The 26,694-nt window shown below is 33.1% G+C and overlaps 2 protein-coding genes across 2 annotated transcripts in view; both read left to right on the forward strand.

Moving 5' to 3' along the window:
* LOC129217750 (hepatocyte growth factor receptor-like) overlaps positions 1-26,694 on the forward strand; it is a 144,102-nt gene that overhangs the window by 58,612 nt on the left and 58,796 nt on the right. The gene's annotated exons all lie outside the window — the stretch shown is intronic.
* LOC129217694 (uncharacterized) overlaps positions 23,240-26,694 on the forward strand; it is a 125,733-nt gene continuing 122,278 nt past the window's right edge. Inside the window, exon 1 of the mRNA XM_054852029.1 lies at positions 23,240-23,314. The gene's annotated coding sequence lies outside the window, so the exon portion shown is untranslated. The remainder of the gene's footprint in view (positions 23,315-26,694) is intronic.

A 26,694-nucleotide genomic window follows, 5' to 3' on the forward strand; every position in this document is an offset into this window, starting at 1 on the left:
CAAAGGAAGGGGGTTATAAGTTTGACTTGTCTGTGTATCTGTCTGTGGCACTCTAGCACCTTAGCGGATGAACCGATTTTGCAAATTTTTTTTCTCCCGAAAGAAGAGTTGCTAGAGAGTTCTTAGCTAGGTTGTGTCTTCGGTTGACATTCATGTACGAAGATATTAATTAAAAACCTCTAAAAGGTTTTTTGTGATTTTTTCAGTGAAAACATAGTTAAAAAATTTAATATCAAATTGAATAGAAATTTTTCCGCGTCTGATAGAATGTGTTTGGAACTACAGTAAGCGCCGCTTAATGTAATCATGCTTAGTGTTATCAGAATCACAAAGTCCCTGAATTATTGTATATTAACATGTGCTAAAAAAGGTCGGATATTGTGATCAGTGTCTTCGTTTATCGTTATCACTTTTTCAAAAACTTTGAATTTGAATCAACAGAAATATAAAGGCAAACACTGACAAGTAGCTTCCGAGAAAATAATTTTCCTTCTTACCAGTAAAGCAGAAGAATTTTTTCCCCTGACCAACAATACAAAAAAAAAATCCAATCTAAACAGTCAAGCATTTTAGCCGTAGAGAAAAAGTGCAATGATTTAACAATTTAATTTTTAGATTTAAAACACTTTTTAACTTAAAACACTTTGACAAATTAATCATGATGAGTCAAAGCCAGGGGCGTAGCTAAGGGGGGGGGGACAAACCCCCCCCCCCGAAAAGTTAGTCTCAAAAAAAAGAGAAAAAGAAGAGAAGAGAAAGAAAAAAAAAAGAAGAAAAGGAAAAAATTCCAAGCGATTATACATATATATATATATATAAAAGAAGTAACCCCCCCCCCCCCCCCCCGAAAGTCGGGTCTAGCTACGCCACTGGTCAAAGCAGTACAACTAAAAATTTATCAGCCATTACTTCGTAAGCTACAAAGAAAAAAAATCGCGACGAGATTGAAAACCAAGTGAAGCTAAATGAAAATTTAAACAACTAGCAAAGCCGTGCTGGAAAAGATGGTTAACTTGAATCTGCTTTGAAACTGGTTTACGAATGTCTGAGAAAAGGAACGGTTCGTTAATCAAGGAAAAACTTTAAGACTTTAAAAGCAAGAAACTTTTTCTTGCTTTTAAAATCGGCAAAAAAAGCTTAGCAGCATCGAACGGATGCTTTAATCGACGGAAAAAAGAACTATTCCATTCTGCTAATAAATAATTGTAAACTGTGTTTAATTGAGTCACTGTAATTTCCATTTGCAGTTGTAAAAATAAGTGCTTACTGAATTGAAGAAATCTTCATTTTGTGCATCCTAGATGCTTTTCAGCTATTGTTATCAATCGGTTATTACTGTATCATGTTACACAGAATTGGAATCATAACGTTTTTTTTTAAAGCAGATTTTAATAACGACTAAGCCTTTAACCACGCAATGGATAACCAACAATTCATTGTTGGCCGACAAGGAAATTAAACGCAATGATTAAAAATTTTTACCTGTTGCCAGTTTCTATTTGTTAGCAAATAAAGTATGAAATTGAATTTTAATAGTATAAGGCTTTTAAAAACATTTTCAATTTTCCCTCTTGATTCTACAGTTGCGGCTCAGTCAGTTTTTTTTTTAAATTTTTAATTTTAGTTATTAATAAGACTCTCTTACCTGGATGATTCTCCAAAATCCTAACAATATAATGTCCCAGGAGCCTAATACGAGGATTGCTTGAAATTGATTTTTTTCCAATAGTTAGAAATGACTATTCCGATGTATTCCAATCTTATTAAAAAAATAACTCATTTATTTTTTCCTACAAAATTTTTTTACGAGCCAAAAAGTCACTCTTTCAATGTGTCCCTATTTGCTTCTCAAAGATTTAAAATTCTTTTAAAAAACTTAGATCAACATTCCACAAATTTATATTGTAGTACTAACTTAAGGTGTAAAATGACATCCTTTAAATTATTTTTAATTATTTAAATAATCAAATAATTTTAAAGTTCATCCCCAGGTTTCATGTGATTCTCCTGTCCTAGGAATGAGTGCAATTATGATAGATTTAAAAAAGGAATTTTTGATTTTCTGTGCTACAACACTGTATACCATTTTGATAGATTCCTTGAGTATTAAGTTAATATGATTTGTCTGCTGTTCTTACTAACACTTTGAAGTTCAAAAATGGGTGCGTAACATTTTTGCTGTCATTCTCCTGGACAAAATTTCTGTGTTAAACAAAAGAAAAATAATAATTCTGCTCATATTGTAGTTGAATGAAGAGGTCAGAATCGAAAAATAACAGTTACCTTAATTATACTCCTGGGCTTATGCAACAGGCAAATTACAAGGAAAATGTCATACTCCTGGCAAAAAAAAAAAAAAAAAGTCACTCTCCTGGCATTATTTATAACGCAATACATTTAGGAAGATAGAATTGATTTCCAAAACATTATTTAGAAAATAAGATTATATGATTTTTAATCAACAGAATTTGGCAAATGATAAATAAAACATGCAGCAGTAGAGAAATTCTATTTATTTAATCTTTTTTTTCTTTTCTTTCTCGGGCAAATCTTTCAAAGAAAGTTTTTTTGGTTATACACTTTTTAAACATTTTTTTAATGTTGCTCGCAAATAGGTAAATGAAGTTGCTTTGAATTTCTGACTTAGATAAATTTTAGCCTATTTTCTAGAATTGGGTAAATACTTTTCTGAACAAAAAATTGAACTTAATGCCAAAATTGTTATTTATTTGCTGGTTTAGAATTTTAGCCTAATAATTGGAAAAAAAAAATTGTTAAAATAACTGTCCATTATTCAGAGTGAATAATATGGAAAAACATATATAAAAGGACCAGGACTAGAAGAAATGTTTGTTATTAGGGAGTGTCCGTTAAGAGAGGCTTAACATACAGGGGCGCAACCAGGGGGGGGGGCCCACAGGGCCCGTGCCCCCCCCCCCCCCGAGAATGCTAATTTGAACAATTTTTAAGTGATTTCATGCCATTTTAACGTGCTCCTTTTTTTTTTCTCTTTCCTTGAATGATCTTAAAAATATGAATAATTTAGAGCTTCTGGTGATAAAAATTCGTGTGCTTGTTTCAATAATATAGTAAACGAAGTAATAACAAGGATTGATTTCCATTTATTACTTTGAAAATCTTACCGCCACACTGTTGTTTCAAGTACCTTAAACTTTATTCTTAACGTGATTTCAATTCTGGCAAACAACAATTAATGTTTTTGCATCAGTTTTTGAATAAATTGCAAAACTTATACAATTTTAAGGAATTTTACTAAATGATATTAATAATAAATATATATTGATGTAAAGAGTGAGGGAGAACGCTGATAGAGTGTTGTGAAAAAAAAAAAAAAACTTGCGCCCCTGTAGATTGTGTTTTGCCATGCAATAACATATTTTTGGTTTAGGTTACAGTTATTTCTTTATTACGATTAATTTTCAATAACCTTCGATGAAACTTACTGCTTGTCACTCTTCTGGTGTGTGAAAATTTGACCCCCTGTCTTGAGGGGTGTAGCATCGTTTTAAAGTGAGAGTTCCTTTCATTTTTCCCTTAATAAATTCCTAACAAAAAGTACAATTTTCTTTCTCGGAGTTTTGAAGTGTTTTTATTTTAAAAATATTTGTGATTGGAAAATGTCAGGTTTTTGGAAATTAACATATCTTTTTCTCTCACTGGAGAAGCTTGTAGTGACCACCTATAGCTTAAGGTAGCTATGGTCTTTCTCTTCTCCTGCTGCTTCCCTAGTCCAGTATTAAAATCCACCTGCTTTGAATTCTTTTCTATTGTCCCTCTTTTCAAAGTCTGAAATCTGTAGCTTTCAGAACATATCATAGAACTAATAATAAGAGTAGACCGAGCTTTCCCGGACTTGCTGATGAAAAAATGGGTTCATGGATACATCATGTGACTGGCGAAAACTTTGGCAGCATGGTTGCTAGATGGCAGGATTATCTCTAGTTTGGCACTCGACACGTATTTTAAGACGCAATGTGTTTACATTATAATTTTTTGAACTGTTTTTCTTTTAGTTATGCATTATTTTGACATTAGTCATTAGTTTTCGATCACAGTTTTCAGTCACTTTTATTCCGTTCGGAACTGCTACGTCGGCGTCGGCGTAAACGTTTTGCGTTAACGCAAAAATAACAAAAAAATCTTTATCTTAAATTGAAATTGCAGGTAAAAATCTGACCGTTTGCCGATTCTTTTTGGGGGCTTGCATCTTTAATTGCTTGGAGAGTTATTGAAATTGACTAAAGAAAATGCACAGTACTATCTAAACGAAAAACTCACTATATTAACAAAATATTTACAACTTAGAATAACAAATTTACAAATCGGACTCCATAAGAGATCATTCTTCCGTGTTCCATCAATTCTATTTATTTTAATTCTCGCGGGCGTTGATCGTCTGCTACGATCTGTTGCTAGGACATCCACCAGTCACGTGGTTTGGTTTATGAGCAGCAAAAGGGTTGCCATAGCTCGGTCTATTCTTATTATTAGTCTACGGAACATACCTACTCGCTCTGCACCATTCTCGAGTGTCCATGCGTGGTCAAGTCTCTTGTCAGGGTCAGAAACTCCTACAGTAAAATCTTTTCCAGATGTTTTCAGTATTTACTGAAAATATTTCAATTGCAAAGCGAAATTCAATCCTACTCAAATTGTTGTCGTAACCGAAGTTTCACCTTTAAACACTGTCGTGAAATCCGGAGCCACTTAACATTAAAACTATAAACAAGGTTTGCATAAATTTCTTTTTGAATGAAAATAAATGTAGCTTGTTTAACGTGCCCATGAGTGCCAGACCTATGTCATGGTATAAAAGCCCAAAATTTTTCTGTGCAAGGACATCACAGCAGGTAAGAAAGGTTTGCTATTACTTAAGTCAAGTCTGGAAGGTATCAAAGGTGCGTAAAATAGCTGCAAAAGCTAAACATCATAGGTTCATTCCATGTCACATGACCTGGTGCCTTTGCAGGACACACATCACGAGGATCTAGGATACCCCAAAAAGAAAAAAGTAGGCTCCAATGGCAATTCATTTCACAAAGCTGACTCACTTTTTTCGATCCCTTTTTTCCCCATCTATCCGTAAGGGGTTGCAGTACCTCAAAAATGATGAAACGATCAAAAATTTTTTTATCGCTTATTTCAAAACTAAAAACTATTCTGAACACAGGGGAAAAGTTTCATTGCTTTAGTTCAAATATTTAAAAAGTTATGAGTGGTTTTAAGCCATGCTCGCTATGTGTTCTTATGCAAATGAAAAACTTTAAACTGCTTTTTTCTCGATGATGGTTTTTTTGTGTTTTCGTGTCATTGGGATCTCTAAGGATTTTTTTTATTAAAGATACAGCTTTAAAGTCATACTTTTTGCAATTGGGATAACCTATTTGACAAAACTGTGCCATGGGCGGATTTATGAGGGGTCAGAGGGGGGCAATGCCCCCCCCCCCCAGTTTTGCGAGAACTTTATATAGTAACAACACATCTTCCAAAAATAAAAAAAAATCTTTTTTTTTTCTTTTTTGAATAGTTCAGAAGAGCATGGGTGGGTTTACAGTGGGAGGGGGGGCATAGGGGCAATACCCCCCAGTTTTGAGAGGACTTTATATAGTAACAACACATCTTCCAAAATCTTAAAGCAAAAAAAATCATTACTTTTTTTCTCTTTTGAATTTTTCAATGAAAATATAGAGAATAGCGAATGTACCCTTCTGATGGAAGAAAAGAAAAGAAATAAAAAGAAAAAAAAACGAACATTAAATACAAATAGCGCAGCTGTCCTGGGGTGCTGAAAATGTGTCTAAATTCAGTATTTTGGACTGATAACCATTTGGGCAAGTGTATGAAAATGTAGGCTAAACAAGCTGTCCTTTAAGCTGCAACACTTATAATAATTGACGATTATTTTAACAAATTAGAACCTAAAACGAAGGGAGGAAAACTCCCCCCCCCCTTTGCGCTAACAGAATGATCTACTCGTTATGATTTGTGTCCACATTTAAAACATATTTGTGCATAATATTTATGTTCTTAGTAGATTAATTGACTTTTTGAGAGACTCTAAAAAAGAGTTTTTTTTGTTTTCCTTTTTTTTTTTTTTTTGAGAGAATTCTATCCCAAACTGAATAAATTTCAGTTATCTGAGTGTTCTGATTAATTGAATCTTTTTACTTAGAGGGAGAGTACAATTTTACTGACTTTATAAATACTGTTTAAAAAGTAAGGTAAGTCATAATCATCTAAATCTAAGTGAGTCAGTCCTTGTCATTATTGAAATCTAAATAATTGTGTCATCAAAAGTTTTGGAAAAATTTGCTAAAATTTTATAAAAATCTATAAAAACCTAACACAGATCGGTAAAATCGTAAAAATCCTTTAATCGTAAAAACCGACAAATTTTTGTAGAAATTACAAAAAAAAAAAAAAAAAAATGAAGCAAAAATCTGCAGGTAAGAATGAATTACACACAGGGCTGAATTTGCCTATAAGATAAACAAGCTATTGCTTAGAGCCCATGCTTTGAAATGGGTCCCTAATTCCCCCCCCCCCCAAAAAAAAAAAAATTGCATGATTCGTTCCTTAAAAAATGGAAGTTGGTTGAAAAAACAAATTTCATTTTCAAGTGTTTGAATATTTGGAAACGTATGGCTACAAACCTTAAATTTTAAAATTTCTAACAAATGGTCGAGGGAGAAGAATGCCAAAATTTGTCAAAGTCAGCTCCTTGCCACATCCTGCATTAAAAATAAAAATCATGGTTCTCACATTTGTAACATATTATTTGAAATAAATTTTTGTGACTCACATGTTTCATATCTTGCTATATATTCAATCTCGAATTCAGTATTTTGGAAATTATTTTGTATTGATTGCTTTTATCTTACTTCTATTGTATATTGTTAATCTGTTTAGCCTGAAAAAAAAAGATACACTACCTCTATTCCTTTTCGTTTTCTGCACTACTTATTATTAAAAAAAGTTTGTTGTAATGAGAAATCTCTAGTTTATTTTTTCTTTCAAACTTAAAATGGCTGTTTCTTAGAAAGTTTGAACAATACTGTACGATGATCGACTATGACTTTGTGATTTCATTATATGGTCTATACGAAGTTCAGGTATTATCTTTCAACTATTAATTTTATCATTCATTATATACATACAACATGTCCGTGTCATACAGTGTAAAACATCCGTTACAGCCCGTAACGTCCGTCACAGAGAATTAAAAAATTTTTGTCCGTTAGAGATTAAAAAAATTTTTATTACAAAAGAGAATAACTAAATTTTAATACAAAGGTTCTGATAAATTAGAAGCATGTCTTGTGATGTTAAATTAAAAAAAATTGAACAAATTTACATTATAGATTCACAGACTTTTTAATCTTTTCATGCCATAGCACAAATGATGTTCCACTTTATGTAGCGTCCGTTACAGATAAATATTATTTATTTTTTGCAGCTTAAATGCAAAAATAAATTTTGAAACCTGGTTAAAGTAATCTTCGGTCTTGGTTTTATCAAGGAAAAATAACTTACTCCTATTTGGAAGCATTTATGTGCATTTCATAATCTTTTTATAATAATTGATTTTGTGTGTGAATGTAACGTTTGTTACAATGGAATTCACCTCACCAGCTTTTGTAGCTGAACTATCAATTCCTACTAAGTCATCATAGTTGTCTTGTATTTCACTAATACAAACATTTCATCAGAGTTGCTTTTGACTTTCAAATCCCCACTGTTATGGGGGGGAACCACTTATCCCATAGTGTGGGGGGAACTCTTATAGCGAAATTTTACGGAGTAAGTGGGGCCCCTCCTCTAAAAGTTTTTAATAATATTTTATTCAAAAATTCTAATTGCAGTATGCACTTTACATTAAACTGTACATGAATGTTTAATGACCATAAAAAAATAAATGCTAACCGGAGAAACACTTCTTTGAAAAATGCTGCTTAAACTCACCAAAAAATATTTCTCAGATTTTATTTTATTTTTTTGACTAAGTTCTCTGACCCAGAAAAAAAAATCCACGTAACCCAAATATATGCAAAACTAATCACTGTGATGAATTATGACATGATCAACGTAAAAAAGTATAAAAACCATATGCATATTTCAGATTTAGGGAGTGACTCACTTACCCCAATGTCCCATTTCCCCCAATACCCTAATTTTGAATTTACTTGGTAAATTTAGTTTCAGTATATGTAACCTATAATTTACATATTTATAACTGTAATCATTGTTATATATTTACATTTCAAGAGCAATAGTTTACGTCCCATATGAGCAATTTACGTCCGACACCGAGCTAAAAATATTTTTAAAATAATTTCATTCTTTCTAATATCATTTGAAAACTGAAATATGCTTCAATCATAAGTATACTTTAGAATTAAGCTGTTTTTAAAATTAAAATGAAAGCCAATTTACAGCCTTTTAATAGTTTTTAAATGAACCATCAATTTTACTATTTGTGTGTTTATGTCCGACAACCAAGTCTTTAAATTTTTTTTAATTTATACTTTAGGGATCTATTTTGAAAAACTAGCATTATTTTTTATTCAGGGGGATGTAGTAGTATCTTGTAAATAAATTTAATCATTTTGGAACAATTTATATTCGATAAATGAAATTAAAACTGAAGAATTTTTCTTCATTTTTTACGTCGAACACAATGGAATTGCCCTTTTACCAACTCCATAAAACATTAAAAGGCCTATTAAAATGCTAGATAACATAATGAATGAATAGGGTCATTAACAAACATAAAATAGACTATTCAATAAAATAAAAAAAAAGAGGAGCAAATATGGCGAGATGTAAATGTTATCATTCTATTTTTGCCGTTATGATATGAACGACTCATGATTGTTCTCATGATATGTAAGATTGCATACCACACAAATGAATGCGCCAAAGGTACTAAAAAAAGTGGGTATGTAACACCAAGGTAGAAAATAAACAAGGGAAACTCCCGTAATAACAGAGAATCCCTTCCAGGCCTCCCCCAAGAAATATTTTTGAAAAAATTGAGTTTCTCGAGCAAGTAGCGAATGACAGTGGGTCCTTTCGGACCAAATATGGAGGAAAAATAAATTAAAAAATGATGAAGAGTTAAAAATCCCGTAACACTTATCGACGAAGCTCCATGTCCTTAAAGGGCAACATTATAAAAATAAACCTGTGTCCTAACTAGGGATTAAGATTGCTCCAAGAGAATAATGATGATGAGACGATGAACAACCATTTACAACATTAAACAGAACTAAATGTTTGTAAGAGACACAGAAAACTATCCTAAACTTTTTTCTGCAAACAAGGAACAAAACATACATTACCATTCAGAGCGAACCCGAGGGCCTTTTGGTATGAAATGAAATTCCGGACCGACTTTGGACCACCGCTGAGAAATATGACTTAATGAGACGTTTAATTAATGAGAAACAGCCGACTGAGAGCGATTAATAAACTCAGCTGTTCCACCATAACATTTGGTTATTGAGAGAACGAAACCATGGCAATGTAGAAGTAGTTGTAGTCTCTTTGACTCATCTGCACGGATTCCAGAAAAAAAAAAACTGTTTAGTAAAAAAAATACGAGGTGATTTATTTTTTTCCTTAATGTGAATGGTTTTTTTTTAATTAAAAAAAGACTACTTGCATATCTTGTACAGTTTTCAATTTCGATTCAGAGTGACAACTGACTACAACTGTATTGATGTCGAGGACTGCATACTAAGTGCCTTGCCTCCATTATTTTTTTATACCGATAGATGGCAGCACCATCACTGGACCGAACAGTTAATGAGAATTTAGAACTAGACCAGGAGCTAATAGCTACCTGGTGCTAGCACCCCCAGAGGTATCGTTTCACTTGGAGGACATTGAGACCATCCTGTACACAAAAGGAGTCGCGAGGAGGAGCGGCTTTCCATGGTTGCGTTCGACGAGCACGACCGGTTAGTTAATCACGTGACAGTTAATGATCACATGCTCCAATCAACAGCTTAAAATGGTAACCGGTGATGATAGAACGCTGCGGTTTGTAACCGGTAACTTAGGTTGCGTTCGACGAACCTCACCGGTCTACCGGTAAGTAATCGGTTACAAACCGCAGCGTTCTATCATCTATCGGTTATCTCACGGGTTACCATTTTCAGTTGTTGATTGGAGCACGTGATCATTAGCTGTCAGGTGATTAACTAACCGGTCGAGCTCGTCGAACGCAACCTTTGACGAACCTCATCGGTCGGCCGGCAAGTAACCAGTTACTAACCGCGGCGTTCTGTGATCCACCGGTTACCATTCTAAGCAATTGATTGGTTGATTAGAGCACGTGATCATTAGCTGTCACGTGATTAACTAACCGGCCGCTACCAATCGTGCTCGTCGAATGCACTCATGGATTCTAGGAAAAAAACGAAAAAACTGTTTAATAAAAAAATAAGAGGTGATTTATTTTTTTTCTTCATGTGAATAATTATTTTATTAAAGAAACTACTTGCATATCCTGTACAGTTTGCTACAAGTACTTTTGAAGATGATCACAAATGGCGATTCCAGCGGTCCAAGACGCCCTCTTCTGGCGTCACGATTAACCAAAATAGCCCTTTAACCGCTGTTCCTCTGAATAGCAATCGCATGTTAATCGAAGTCATTTGTTTTCGTATTTCTTAATCTCAAAAAAAGATTTTGGCGAAATTAACGAATTGTTTGTGTCTTAGATGGAATAAAGTTTCAATTAAAATAGCTCGGTTGTGGATTTTACGCTTGGTGATTTGTCCAGAGCCGTCTGTATAATGTGCTTGTTTACATTTGCACAGTGTTAAGTGATGGACATTTACTTCGCTAGTTATGCCTTATTTATGTGAAATGTCATCTTTGTTTCGTTCGCTATTATTGTGAAACATATTCGTGAATATAATGTTTAGTTTTGCTAATCGATATGTTGTGAAATAGCTTTTGTTACCTTTTTGTGATGTTGTTACTGAATCGTGCTTATCTTGAGTTTAATATGCTTTGGAGTGAAGATGATGCATTTTGAGCTTGAGAATTTTATTCAAGTGATTTGTTCCTGTCAACTCTATATGAATGATATGGATTTATACTTCGTTTTAACTAGTTGGATCGTTGCACAGTCAGAAGTGTTTTATAAATTTGTTCTGCCTTGCAAACGATCTTACTGGCATGTTGACATTTTAAATGCTGAATTTCCATGAGAGCATGGAGCTACAAGTACTGAAAATTCGTATACATAACTTCAAAACAGTTTCAGAAGAAAAATATTTCAATGAATGTTTCAGCAGAAAAGTATTACCTTTCGAAAGGTAAACACATCTGATAAAGGCTTGTGTTGTAAATTAAATCTGATTAAAGTGCTTCGCTGCAAATATTGATGTTGTCAAGGCCTATTCAAGAATAAAGCTCCTTAAGAATTTGCCACAAGAAAATTTTAATTAGTGTGTGACATAAACCCAAAATTACCTTGTTCTGAAATCTGTAAAAAATGAGTAAAATATTAAAAATTCTGAAGTTATAAATAGACTCCTCAGCCCCATCTTTTGATGAATATCCATCTTTTTTTGTTGTTTTCCTCTACCTTGATCTTTTAATTTTAATACTCTAAACTTGACGAATTTTGGTCAGAATTAAAGTGTTTGGCCCTGTTTCTCGACAACCTCTCTATACTGAAATTTAAATTTTCTTGGCATTTACAGCATTAATTCAGTGTTGTCCATTTTACAAATACCTCTATCTCAAATTTAGTTTGCTGTTTTTTGAATTCAATCCCCAGCAATCTTTATCAACGGTAAAACTTAGTGACAGAAAACATTTCCACCTGGTATTAGCAATCATATAATTCTCCAAGTTTTGTGAAACATGTAGCTCAAGGAAAACTATATGTACAAAGATCGTGTTTTCCATCAATTTCATCCACTCGGAGACTGGGGGAAAGAGGGCATTTTTGAGGAGTGAAAATGAATCTAGAGTCTTACTTTCGAGTCCACCGGTAACAGTTTTTTTTTTTTTTGTTCTATTCCTTCAAATTTTTAAATTGCTTTGATTATTGAAAAAGTAAAAAATATCGACATTTTTGAATGAAAATCATTGAAAGATAATTTTTATCCTTGAATGATGCATGAACTTGCTGTCGATACTATCTCTTAAATTTAAAACGTGTAATCAAAGCATCATACTATAGAATGTTGAACGATATCAATAAAAAAGAATGTCAACCCTTCGACTTGCTTATTTTCATAACTTTTATCAAAACTCTCTCAAATTTTCTTCTGTCCCGTGGAATCTCAATATGTAATGGTTGTTAATTATAATAAATTTAGCATTTTTTGTTGAAAATGCTAAATGTTGTAAATGTTTAAGAGTTATTTTTAAAATGTTCAACTCGATCTCCCTACCTTAATTATTAAATGCTGTTAAAAGTAATGTTTTTGGATGCAGCACAAATTCATTAGGTTTTTATTTATTGCTTGTAAAAATCAATCATTTTTTCATTCGGACACTTTATTGCCAGGCACAATATGCTGTCCAGCAAACAGTACCAGGCTTTAAGAAACACTCATCCAGTGACAGTAAAAAGCATACCATTACACGATTAAAGATTTACTTTAAAGTGCACGTCGGAAATGCATAGCATTAGTCGGTTATTAAATTTACATTGATTCCATAACTCGGCATACATTATATCCTTTAAAATTACGATAGTTGTTGCAAATACTAAGGCATTTTCCTTATCTTGGCTCTCAACATAAACGCTGGATTGGATTCATGGCGATAGCAATTGAAGAAAAATAGTAAAAACTTCATTCTTATATTAAATAGAAAAAATTTTGTTCCATGAAGTATCTAATCAATTACTCGACAAAATGATTCAGTTAAAAGCAGCTGTTAATATCTAGTAATCATATTGCTGTTGGAAGAGATGAATTGAATACCGAATATTCGATAAAAATTTGAACAGAATGTCTAATGTCGAGTTATTTTTTTAAAATCTGTATGTTATTTTTTTTAAATACCAATTTAAAATAGTTTATCTATTTTGTGTCTAATGTGAAATTTCAATCTAGTTCCATTTAAAATCCTAATAGCATAATCATTAATAAAAAATAAATAAAGAAAATAATTCCAAAAGCAAATTAATATAACTCCTGATTAAGGAACTAAGTTAGGTTCATCAAAATTCTGCTAAGAAAGTATTTTCATTCCAGTACATGGATTCATCTGATAATCATGATCTAACTAGGTCAGTGGTCGGAAGTAGCGGTGCTACTCTGTTATAGTTACAGTCGGACACCGATTTAACGAAATCATCGGGACTGAAACTTTTATACGTTAAATTGGGGTTATTCGTAATATCTGGGTGATAAAAAAATTTAAAAAATAACACACTCAATCTGTCACAAAGTTACTAGAGCCAAACTCAATTTTCTTTTGAAATTGAAAAAAAAAATCAATTCATCAAAATTTAAATTTTTAAATCTATTTTGATTCAAATACTAGTGGTACCGCACTACTGAAGTCTGAAGCTACCGACTACTACTATATATTTTATAACTAGTGGTACCGCAGGCTTTGCCCGTAATAGAAAAATTAAAAGGTCTTTTGGTTCGCCAGTGTATTTGCAATGTTATCAATGTGTGGTGAATTTTCTCGCCAGTTGGCTTGTGCCCATGTTACGGTTCTACGTTATGATAACTTCGTAATTTACTCATCCATCTTATGATAGTTGTGTTCATAAAATTGGAATAGAAAAAGAACCACATCGAATTTACGAAAAATCGCTTCGAGGTGCACAAACCCATACTACAACCTAACTTTATGCCGAATTTCATGAAAATCGGCCGAACGGTCTAGGCGCTATGCGCGTTACAGACATCGAATTTACGAAAAATCGCTTCGAGGTGCACAAACCCATACTACAACCTAACTTTATGCCGAATTTCATGAAAATCGGCCGAACGGTCTAGGCGCTATGCGCGTTACAGAGATCCAGACAGAGAGATTTTCAGATTTATTATTAGTAAAGAAGACAGGCAGCGGCTCTTCCTACCCGCCTACTTCCTCTAGATATGTCTGTGGGCATTAACTGAAACATAAAACGAGAAATATGAATACAGTCAACTCTAGACAACTTGAAGTTCTAGCAACCAGCTAAAACCTTTGAGTTATGGGAAGTTCCCATAGCCTTGTCAAGGGTTTGAGACATTGTAAACTTCAAGATGAAGGAATATTAGACTAATGAGGTTTCAAGTTATCTCAAGTTAACTGTCTCCCTGACTCCCCCCCCCCCAGTTTTAGCTTCGATATTTTAATATTTCTTCTTGGAAAAAATAAAACTGGTTTTTTCCAACCGTAGTTCAAACTGAAATAAAAGTTAGTGAATGTATGAGAAATACTTTATTTGAGTTACATTTTATGTACACTTAAAAAGTGACAGCACAACATTTAAACACAATAAAATTGTAGCAGATATATCAATATGTAGATCAACTCACTATCAGTGCCACTCGGTAAACTACAAAAATAGATTACCTCTATTAAGAACGAGGCTTGCAAACTTGTTAAACGGTGATTCTTCTAGAAGAAAGCTTGTTTTGACAATGATTGATTTGATTAGCCAGGATTAATTTCATTTTTAATCACTTTTTAAGTAGATTTGCCCACAGAAAAATTCCAACAATTGTGACATGGACTGTACTAAGAAATATATTTTCACAGGTTTCAAAAAATGGGATGTTTTGTTTCCAGTTTTCAGGTTCTTCCAGCCAATCAATCCTAAATCAAATTCTCTCTGAAGCAATAGCAAAGAACATTTTCTAATTTCTACTCCAATTTTATCCATAGCACTGTGATGCCGAAATAATTGATTAGCAAGTTACCAATATGACAGATAATTTTGTTTATTAAATCTGCCAATATTGATAAACCAGCTAGTTTTGAAAGGAACAAGTGTGATACTTGAATTAAATCTTCTGCAAAAATGACAAGAACAGGGTCAACGAAATGCTTTCTGTCCACATAGTTCTGCATTTGCTTGCCAATGCACCAGGGTCCTTTAACTTGAATACAATAACTATAAACTTTCTTGTTGTTACATCACTCTCCGAGGGTCCCTTCTTTCTATCACTGAAGTGATTTCCCGATGTATGGGGCCCACGGATCTTGTTGTTACAGTGGCCGCAGCTTATATGAATCAACTTTCTTCTAAACAGCTTCAATAAAGCTGAATTTTGTTATTTTTGACGATTTGATATTATCAATGCAGTTTATTCAATTAACCGGTATACACTGTATTAGCCTTACTTTAGTCATCTTTTGAATCACAGAAAAAAACCACAACATGAAAATTTTACTATGATTAAAATATAAAGTATGTAATAATAAATATACTCTTTTGAGCTCATTTGCAACTTATAGATATCAAAAGTCTCCAACTAAGAGTACTTTTAAACCCTACAAATCTATGTACACTGAAATCTCCCTACCACAAACTTCAAGGAGCCTCACATTTTGTACATTGCACCGGGAATTTTGTTGCAATGGAATTTAAGCAATGCATTGAAACTCAGACCAGGAATCAAATTTTTTTTTTACGTTTAAACGAATATTTCATTGAAAGTTCGTCACAACGGGATTTCATTTCCTGTATTCTTTTCGATCAAACCACTTGAGACTTTTGTAAAAAGTTTTCAATACATCACAAACTGAATACAAGGATGTAGCAAAGGAGTAGAGGACATACCCCTCCCCAAAACTCAAAAATTCCCCCTTTTTTTGACTAAAAACAAACCATCTATCTTCCCGTGTTTGTTTATCCAACTAAACATGCATATATATGTATGGAAGTTTTTTAGAATTCAATTTTTATATCTCAAGACCATTTTTAAAACATTAATATTTCTCATAAGATATTTGGACATTGGATAATTTTTAACGTTCGATATATAAGGGGAGACAAAATTTATCTATCATGTGTAGTATTTTCAAAGTTTTTGTTTTTACCTATGCATTATCAAATGCAAAAATTAGTCTGAGACTGTTAGATGTTTGCACTTTAGTTTTACATTACAAATACCACTCATTGAGTATAAACAAAGCCACTATCGCAATGTGTACTTCTGTTAAAATTTTTAAAGAAAGTGCATGGAAATGAAGAGAAATTAACTTGAAATAAGTAAAAATGAGCAGTGAACAAAAGCGTATTGCAGTATCATTTGATTTTCAAAACATTCCGCTGTAACGAATCTCTTCTGCCAGAAAATGTTTAAAATAATAAAAGCACAGGGGGTACTGTTAGAATTATTTATGTAAATTAGATCTGCACACGTGAACTAGTTATATACTGTAACCGCACCTAATGCGAATCTTGATCATTCATTGAATTTCTGAAATTTGCCAGTTATATAGATAAGTTGTAGTAGTGCATGAAGCTACGATAAATGTTGTGTCAACTAATAAAGAATTAACTTGAATGCATTTGTGAATTACTCAATAGTTATCATGAAACTTGACTACTTGAAGTTAAATTATAATATTTTGGCGCCCAACTAGTGCGGCACGACTGCGAATGGAATAAATGCAGTTCAGAACAGTAGAAGTTGTAATTCGGAAGCAGGCGTATTGTTGAAAAACGCTGTCTTGAAGTATCGAATGAAGATTGAAATATCGCATTAAGTTGAATTTGACAACGGAATGAATAGATTTGTACATCATGGCAGTTTTCGTCCGTTTCGATAAAATTACACCTACAGAATTTTCTATCGTCTGGATAGTACTGGTGTGTGCGAGTTTTTCATAAAGGTAAGCGATTAAAAATGTCAGTAGAAGGTAATATAGTAAAGACAGCTGCTGAACTTAATAAATTTAAAGCGGCTAGAAAAACAATTCGGATTGCAGTAACTAAACTTGTAAATTGTATAGAATCAGGTCTGCAAAGTGAAACTTTTGATAGAAATGCAATTGAGGAAAATTTATATTTGCTTAATGCTAAAGAATCAGAGTTAAAAATTCTTAATGAGCAGATATTTAATTGTTTTGTCGGGGAAGAAGCTGAAATAGAAAAGGAATATAGTTCCGTGTTAGAGTATGAGGAAAAAATTAGTTTATGTCAATTTAGAACTAAAAAGAAATTTGATTCTATTTCAAATGCTGTACAAAATCAATCCACTGGTGACCACATTGTTTCATGCAAAAATGAGGTAAAAAATAACATTCGTTTGCCTAAGATTTCAATTTCTAAATATTACGGAGATCCAAGCCATTTTTTGGAATTTTTTAATTCGTTTGAAAATGCTATCGGGAATAATTCTGAATTATCAAAGATTGAAAAATTTACTTATTTGAAATCGTTATTAGGAGGAGCTGCGTTAAATGCAGTATCTGGGTTCTCACTTTCAGATGAGAATTATGACGCTTGTATAGGTTTGATTAAAGAAAGGTTTGGACGCGTAGATTTAGTTATTTCTTCCCACATGAATAATCTTCTTAATTTGGATCCTGTAAAGCATTCGTCTAATGTAAAAGCTTTAAGAACACTTTACGATTCTTGTGAAATAAACATAAGAAGTCTGAACTCATTGGGGATTGTTTCAGAATCGTATGGGAGTCTATTAGGACCAATTATTTTAAAATTGTTGCCTGATGATATGAATTTAGAATTTAATAGAAAACGTAATTCGAAAAAACAGTATAACGTCACGGAGCTTTTGGATTTCATTAGATTAGAGGTAGAAAGTTTGGAAGCCTCGAATGTAATTATTAATTCAAAGAAAAGGAAATCAAATAGTGAGTTTGCGCAGAATAAAAATAATTACTCTAGAAGTGTTCCTACAACTTCGGCGCTAACCACAATGACTAATTCATACTGCTATTATTGTAATGAAAATACTCATGATGTTAGAAAATGTGAGAAAACAAATGAACAAAAAAGGATGATTCTAAAGAATCAAGGGCGTTGTTATAAATGTTTTAGAAAAGGGCACGTTTCGTTTAAATGTAGGGTAAAAATTCCACCTTGCGAAGTTTGTAACAGTGTAAATCACAATAAATTGTTCTGTAGGAAAATTGTTTCAGATTCTGAAGATAAAGAAAATGCGATTGCATCTTTGTCGCTGAATTCAAAGACAATTTCTGAAACTGCTGATAAAGGTATATATCTGCAAACTTGTACTGTTCATGTTTCAGATAAAAATAGCTTGTTAAGTCGAATCACGCGCATTTTGCTTGATTCAGGATCACAAAAAACGTTCATTAAATCAGAATTAGCAAAGGAATTAAAATTAAAATGTATAAGAAGGGAAAAACTGTACATATATTCTTTTGGATACATTAAGGGTAAATTGAAAGAATATGATGTTGTCGAAGTTAAACTAAAAAGTATGCATGAACCTAATAGTTGTATAACAATTGAAGCCCTTGTAACAGATACAATTTCTGGAGCGATTATAAAAGTACCCCCAAGAAGTATTTTAGAAATGTTGAAAACGGAAAATTTAAAATTAGCCGATAATGGCGAATCCTCTGAAATAGAATTATTGCTGGGTTCTGATTCATGTTGGGAAGTACAAACAGGGCAAAAGAAACGAATTAGTAAAAGGTTATTTGCAGTTTCTTCATTGTTTGGGTGGTCGTTAGTTGGAGCTTTCGGGGAAAATCAATCTAGTGCTTCTATGTTTACAATTGGTGCTACGCAATGTGAAAGCGAGAATCATAGCTCAATTAATGATAGTTTGAGAAAATTTTGGGCTTTAGATCATATGGGTTTGGAGGAAAAAGATGATAAAAACGATGAATTGGTCATAAAAAAGTTTGAAAGTGAATTGAATTTCAAAAATGGGAGATATGAAGCTGGTTTGTTATGGAAGTCAAATCATGAACATTTGGCTAGTAACTTTGAAAATGCTAAACTGCGTCTTATGCATTTATCTAACAAATTAATTAATGATGAGTGGCTTAGGGAAAATTATGATAGTATCATAAATGATCAGTTAAGGAACAAAATAATTGAAGAATGTGGCGTTGAAAGTCACGATGGTAATACAATGTACTACATGCCGCATTCTCCGGTCGTAAGAAAAAATGCGTCAAAAACTAAAGTCCGTATAGTGTATGATGCGTCATCAAAAGTTAATGATGAGGTATCTTTAAACCAATGTTTGATACCTGGCCCAAATTTAAACCCTTCAATTTTAGATTTGATATTGTGTTTCAGGCAGTTTAAATATGCGTTTTCGGCAGATATCGAAAAAGCCTTTCATCAAATTGGGATTGTAGAAACTGATAGGGACGCATTGCGATTTTTGTATTTTGACAATGAATTAAATATAATACATTATCGTATGACTCGTGCTCCGTTTGGAGTTGCTTGTAGCAGTTTTATTCTCGCATGTACTATAAAACATCACATAAAGAAATTGTCAGTGGAAAATCCAGAGATTTTTAAGATGTTAAATAATTTTATTTATGTAGATGACATTTTTTACGGTTCAGATTCCGTAGAACATGCCTTCAAGTTAAGCACTGAAGCTTATAACGTACTTAAAGAAGCGGGAATGAATTTGCGTCAATTTAGTACAAATTCAGAAGAGCTTGAAAAAATCTGGGATAAGAATGGAATTGTTGAGGTACAAAAAGAGCACAATGATACTTTAAAGGTACTAGGACTTAACTGGTGTAATAGTAAAGATGTATTGTTTTTAAATATAGATAAGTTGTCTGAAACACTAAATAAATGTAGAATAATCACAAAAAGAAACATATTAAAAGTAACCGCTACTATTTTTGATCCGGTAGGATTTATTTCACCTTTTGTATTGAGAGCGAAATTAATAATGCAAAATCTTTGGCAGTTGGGTTTAGAACTTGAGGATGAAGTTCCAATTGAATGCAAACAAATGTGGTCCGAGTGGTGCGATGAAATAGAAACTCTAAAGAAATTCGAAATTTGCCGCGAATATTTTCCTTGCGAACTAAATCGTAATAAGGATAAAGAATTGCATATATTTGGTGATGCATCAATAAAAGCTTACGGTTCAGTAGCGTATTTACGATCGGTTGAGGACTGTACTGTAGCATTTGTTATGGCAAAATCTAAAATTGCGCCGATTAAACAAAAACTCACACTACCAAGACTAGAATTGTTAGCTGCATTAACGACATCAAAACTCGCAAAGTATCTAAAAGATTTGTTTTCCATTCAAGAAGAAAACATTTACTTGTGGACTGATAGTCAGATCGTAATACATTGGATTCGAAGTGCCCCTGAGCGATGGAAATTATTTGTCAAGAATAGAGTATCTGAAATACAATCTTTAACAAAATTTAATGCATGGGGACATTGCAGTGGATCCGACAATCCGAGTGATATATTGTCACGTGGGTGTTCTGCTGAACATTTATTGTCATCAAAATTATGGAAATCCGGACCAGATTGGTTGTCCGAATCAAAAAACAATTGGCCCAAGAAAATGCCATTGACATCTGGGTTTTCTGATGTGGAGCTAGAAAAGAAGAAATGTGTTGCTGAAAATACAGTTCTACCTTCTGTTGCGGTGAATTCTGACAGTCTTCTGAATCTTGAAAAGTATAGTAAACTAAGTCGAGCTGTTAGGGTGACCGCATGGATACAAAGATTTATTTATAATGTAAGGTGTAAAGCTGACAAGAAAAAAGGTCCCTTAAGAGCTGAAGAACTTTTCGCTGCAGAGTTAAGTTTGATAAAGGAAATTCAACATGAGCATTTTAGTGACGAAATTACTTGTTTAAAACAAGAACATCAAATTAGTAGAAATTCTAAAATTCGTGAATTGAATCCATTCCTCAGTGAAGACGGGATATTGTTAGTAGGAGGCCGACTACAAAAATCGACTTTGAGTTTTTACGAAAAACATCCAATTATTATTCCATCAAAAACTCATTTTACTGAAATCTTGGTGCGAGATGCACATGAAAAAGTTTTCCATTCGGGAATGGCAGGTACTCTTGGGTACCTTCGGGAAAAATATTGGATAGTTAGAGGACGGCAGAATGTGAAACGTATTATAAGAAAATGTATCATCTGCCAGCGGTTTAATTCCAGACCAATGCAGCAAGACATAGCCCCTTTGCCATCTGCCAGAATCGAAAAATCAAATCCGTTCGATGTAATCGGCGTGGACTATGCTGGACCTCTGTTTGTTAAAAACGAAGATACGAAGTATTATATTCTTCTGATTACCTGTGCGGTGACTAGAGGTATTCATCTGGAATTAACTAAAAACTTGACTACGGAATCTTTCTTGCAAGCTTTCCGTAGATTCGTGTCAAGAAAAGGATTATGCTCTGTTATCTATTCTGATAATGCAAGAACATTCAAGACAGCTGATGCAGAACTTAAAAAGATGTGGCAAGTATTAAGTCATCCTGACGTAAAGAACTTTTATGCCGCAAAAGGTATACAGTGGAGATACATCGTAGAAAAAGGAGCATGGTGGGGTGGCTTCTATGAGAGACTTGTACGATCAGTCAAGACTATGCTAAGAAAAACACTTGGTCGCGCCTCACTGCATGCCGACGAGTTGGAAACTGTTTTGATTGAAATAGAATCGGTGATAAACCACAGACCTCTGACGTACATTGAGGATGATCAACATGAATACCAGGTATTATCACCTGCTCATTTTCTTTTAGGAAATAAGCCATTAAATTTGCCTCCAGTGAAATATACAGACTTTGTGCCTACTAGTAATAGAAAATTATGTGTAAAATGTATCAATATCGTGAAAGACTTTTAAATAGATTTTGGAAGTTGTTCTACAAAGACTATTTGTTGCAATTAAAATCGGTAAACGGTGGGAAAAACCACAAAACTAAAACAGAACTAAACGTGAATGATATTGTTGTAATAAGAGAAGAACTTTTACCGCGTAACATGTGGAGATTAGGAAAGGTTGTTAAGACTTTTACTGGAAGAGATGGATTAATTCGCAGTTGCGAAATTAAAACGGAAAGAGGCATATTAAAAAGGCCAGTTCAGTTGCTGGTTAAGTTAGAATGTGAATGAGTTGTTACATATATTTAAAATTGTAAATTATTGTGAACATTTGTTTTTAATTGTTGTATAAAGTTAAAAGTTTACTAATATTTGATATTCTTACTAACAAGTTTATGCTATAAAAAAAATGTGTACTAATATTGTTGTTTAAACTAAATTTTGAACTTTTTTCAATTTCGTTAATTTGAATTGTTTGATAAATTCTGATAAAATTTGAAAAATTATAAATGTAAAAAATTTCTTCATTTAAAGTTATTTTTTGAAGGTATTTTGAGATATTTCTGAGAATTTTGGTAAGTAATTCTTAAAAAAAAAAAAAAAAAAAAAAAACAATTGAAATTGTTTAAAAATAATATTTGAATTTGATTTGAGCATCTTGAAGCTCTAATATGAAAGTTATTGGGTTCTTGGTGTTCTGAACATTCTGTTCAGCCGGGCCCAGTGTGTTAGAATTATTTATGTAAATTAGATCTGCACACGTGAACTAGTTATATACTGTAACCGCACCTAATGCGAATCTTGATCATTCATTGAATTTCTGAAATTTGCCAGTTATATAGATAAGTTGTAGTAGTGCATGAAGCTACGATAAATGTTGTGTCAACTAATAAAGAATTAACTTGAATGCATTTGTGAATTACTCAATAGTTATCATGAAACTTGACTACTTGAAGTTAAATTATAACAGGTACAATTATCTTTTTGCAATTAAGAGATAAAAAACACTCGAAACATGCAATGCGGAGTCAAACGCTATATCAGTAACATTATAAATTCACACCGATAACGTAAACATAACAAGGAAGCTATGTTAGTACTACTTGACATTAATGACAGTTGTACAGATATTATACTACAACACTGGACGAAACTAAACATAATACCCCCCTAACACTGAAATATATAAAAATACTGCACAAATAAGAGATTATTATGTAAAAAGAAATGCGAAATAGGCTAGAGCTCGCAACAAATCGGAAAATCAACAAAGCTTGCTATGTAAAATGCGATTACGGCCACGGTTAGTTACAGGTTTCGGTCCGACATTGATCATCCGGGCAACGCCCACTTTTTCTCATTGGAATCGCCAAAAGTAGCCGCGAGGAGGAGCGGCTTTCCATGCCATTCAGGCTATTTTTCTAAGTTCTGATGTGGCAACGCTCTTGGAAACAACAACAACCATGGCAACAAGCACGCTGATGAAGAGACAGTCGAAGAAATAATCGCCTGGAGATCGCGTGTCCCGCATCGAGACTTCCGTCACAGTGAGTATCCGATCTCCATTTCTTTCTAAAATCTTGATTTGATGTTGATGTCGACCTCGTGGGGATCCCTTCGATGTCTGATATCTGTGTTTCTCTCACGCGATTGCTCACGTTTTCGCGTACCCTCCATTCCTCACCGATCGCTCTTTGCCTCTTTCAATCCGTAGATTTTTCTGATTTGAAATGAACGTAATGAGTATGCTGATAAAACAGTTTCAAAGAAACTGTTCCAACTTGGTCGATGTTATTTGTCTCACAATTACTCTCACAATATTAACTCTCACAAAACGCAATCTGGATATTTCGCTTCGGGCCCGCCATTTGTGCGATCAAGGGGAAACCGAGTTCCATTGTACCCCCTCCCCCCCCGGAAGTTGGAAACATGATGTTTTAGTGCATTTTTCTATTAATTTTGTTGTTGTTTTTTCCTATAAAAGGTATTGAATACAAAATTTTTAGCCCATCTCCTTGGAAGCTTTTGAAATGAGGGGGCCCGATCTTTACCCCCCCCCACCCAGAGTTTGGAAGCGTGATGTTTCAGTGCATTTTTCTCTTTATTTTGTTGTTTTTTTCCTATAAAAGGTTTTGAATACAAACTTTTTGCCCATCCCCTTGGAAGCTTTTGAAATGAGGGGCCCGATCTTTACGTTGCTATTACTACGTTTTATATTCAAAACAGAAAAGAAAATGTCTTTCAGAGCGTAGGACCCATCCTTGATGTTGGGCTGTTTTAAAGATTCCATACGTTAAAAAGGATTTCACATTGTTAATTTACATGGTATGCAGATGAAAAGACGATTTTTTGAAGTTTCTCTTGTTGATGCCATTTTTAATTTGAAATACTTTACTGCTTGTTACTGGTGTACACTTTCGGGAGTAAGCAGTTGCCTGGTGTAGAGATTGGGAAACGACTTGAAAAAAATTCAAAATTTTAGGGAAATGAAGTTTTTTTTTCCTTGGAAAAAATTCTTTCCACTCTGGGAAAAACTAAGAATTTCAAATTTTCTAAAATAGAAAATGTGTTCAAAAAGTTTACAATAGTTACATTCCAATGCTTTATTTGTTAAACATTTTTTTACCAGTAAAGTAAGAAAAAACAACTGCTTTTTTTTGACATTGTTTTTTCTTATTTTACTGTTCAGCACAAAGGTATTTACAGTCAACCCTCCATATATCGAAGTTCCACATATCGAAATTTTCTGTATATCGAAATCCCAGCAAATTTTAATGTTCATTAGGTACATAGAGAAATAGTTTCTATATATCGAAAAAATCTCTATATATCGAATTTTTTTTTTTTTCAGACATTTGTACATTTTTTTTCCACTTTAGACATTTTTTTTTTCATGAGATAAGCAGTCTATGTTTGTCTCATGAAAAATAAAGGTTAGAGGAGAAAATTATGTTCACTAAAGGTTGCTACGAAACTCTTAAGGAATCTGGGGTTCAGGGGTGTGTAGATAGATCGTTGTTCCGTTCTGGAGTTCTTAACTTCCCTCACGTTTATTTTAAATCTTAGTTGCAACCAGTAACACTGTAAAATCCGTTTCAAGTTCTCCCTTTTGTCTGCTGATTATCCTTCCTAGTCTTTTTAGCTGCAGTAAAAATCATTCAAGTTAGGTAGATTGATTTTTTACTTTTCTTTCGATTACATTGTCAAAATGAAAATCCCCTCATGTTGTGGATCGAGTTGAATTGCCGAAGAATGAAGGTGCAAAAATGTAATTTCTGTTATTTTTTTAATTATTAACTTTCATTTAATCCGATGCTCGTATCAATTAGAAATTGGGTTTCCTACATGAAAATTAGCTTTAATTTTAATGTTTTAGGATACTTAGGATGATAAAATAAGATCGTTTCCATATATTGAAATTTCTATATATCGAATTTTTTTCTGACGATTTGCTATTTTGATATAGGGAGGTCCGACAGTATTTATCTTTCTTATTTTTGTATCAGTTCAGCTTCTCACATAAAAAATGCTTAATTTTAGTAATGCAAGCTGTAGGATGATTTGATTCACCTATTGCCGAAGTGCTGCTTTCTCAAACTGATACAGTGAAACCTGCTATTGTCTATAACAATGAACCTCTCTACAAACGATACTTTCCTTGGTCCCAGCAAAATGTCAGCACAAATAATCAAACTGTCTATAATGATAGCCTGTCTGTAAAAATATTTTTTAGGTCACAACAGTATTGTTGTAGACAGGTTTTACTGTATGTAACATAATCTGAACAGAATTAGTATATCAATATTATTATACTTATGTGCTTTAATATTTCTCCATTTAATGGGTGTATATACATGTATACAAACATAAAAAAAAAATAAGGGTGCCTTGGATCGAGGCAGGGTTTTAGCTCAGCCAGGGCTCAGTGCCAAACGTCGGAGAAGCACGGTTAATAAGGGACATTTCTTGTGATTTTATGAACAGAGATGCAATGGAACTATTTGTAATGTACACTTATTTTATGACAAAACAAACAGAGGAATCACTCCTGGCTATAAATGCAACATTTGGAGGCTTCAGAAAAAAGTTTTTTCAACTATCAAATAGTATATAATGCAATGCATGTTATTTTTTATTTTTTACAGAAATGCATGCAAATGTTTTAAAACAAGCTAAAAAAAAAACACATAGCTTTCTTTGTTAAGTGCCAACAATTATCCTAGTCATATAAGTTTTTCAACCGTTTATATTCAGTATAATGTGATTTTTACTTCCTTTTATGAAGTAAAGGAAGTATTGTATTTACGAAAAGATTTTGACCCAAAAATCGGCCTTCATTTCCATTTTGCTCACCCCCAAATGAATGTTGAGTTTTTTTTTCAACCTGACCACACATAGATATATGTTTAAGAACGTATAGGCACCCAAAATATCCATTTTGACGATCCCCGAAGTAATTACAATGAATTTTCTCATGACGTCCGTATGTATGTGTGTATGTATCTCGCATAACTCAAAAAGGTTATGTCCTAGAAAGTTGGTACTAGATTCCGAGTGGGATCTAGTTGTGCACCTCCCCTTTTGTTGCAGTTGCATATTCTTGAGGAGGTCTTTTACATCTTTTGGGGGGAAAATCGTTGTTAATATCAATTGCAAACTCAAGTGGTATTATAATTTGGCAACACTAGGCAACATATCGCCTAACTTTTGGTTGCCACCTTGGCAACAAAAAATTTGGTGTTTTTTTTTTTTTTAATTTGATTTCATTTTGGCCACTATTGGCGATATTTAAAGATTTAAACCATTAATTAACATTAAATGTCCAATATTGGGAAAATACTGTACTGTACTGTATAAAACGTTTTTTTGCTTCAGTTTGCAACAAACTTGAGGCAAAACATTTA

This window comes from Uloborus diversus, chromosome 2, assembly GCF_026930045.1.
Source record: "Uloborus diversus isolate 005 chromosome 2, Udiv.v.3.1, whole genome shotgun sequence".
Lineage (NCBI taxonomy): Eukaryota > Metazoa > Arthropoda > Arachnida > Araneae > Uloboridae > Uloborus > Uloborus diversus.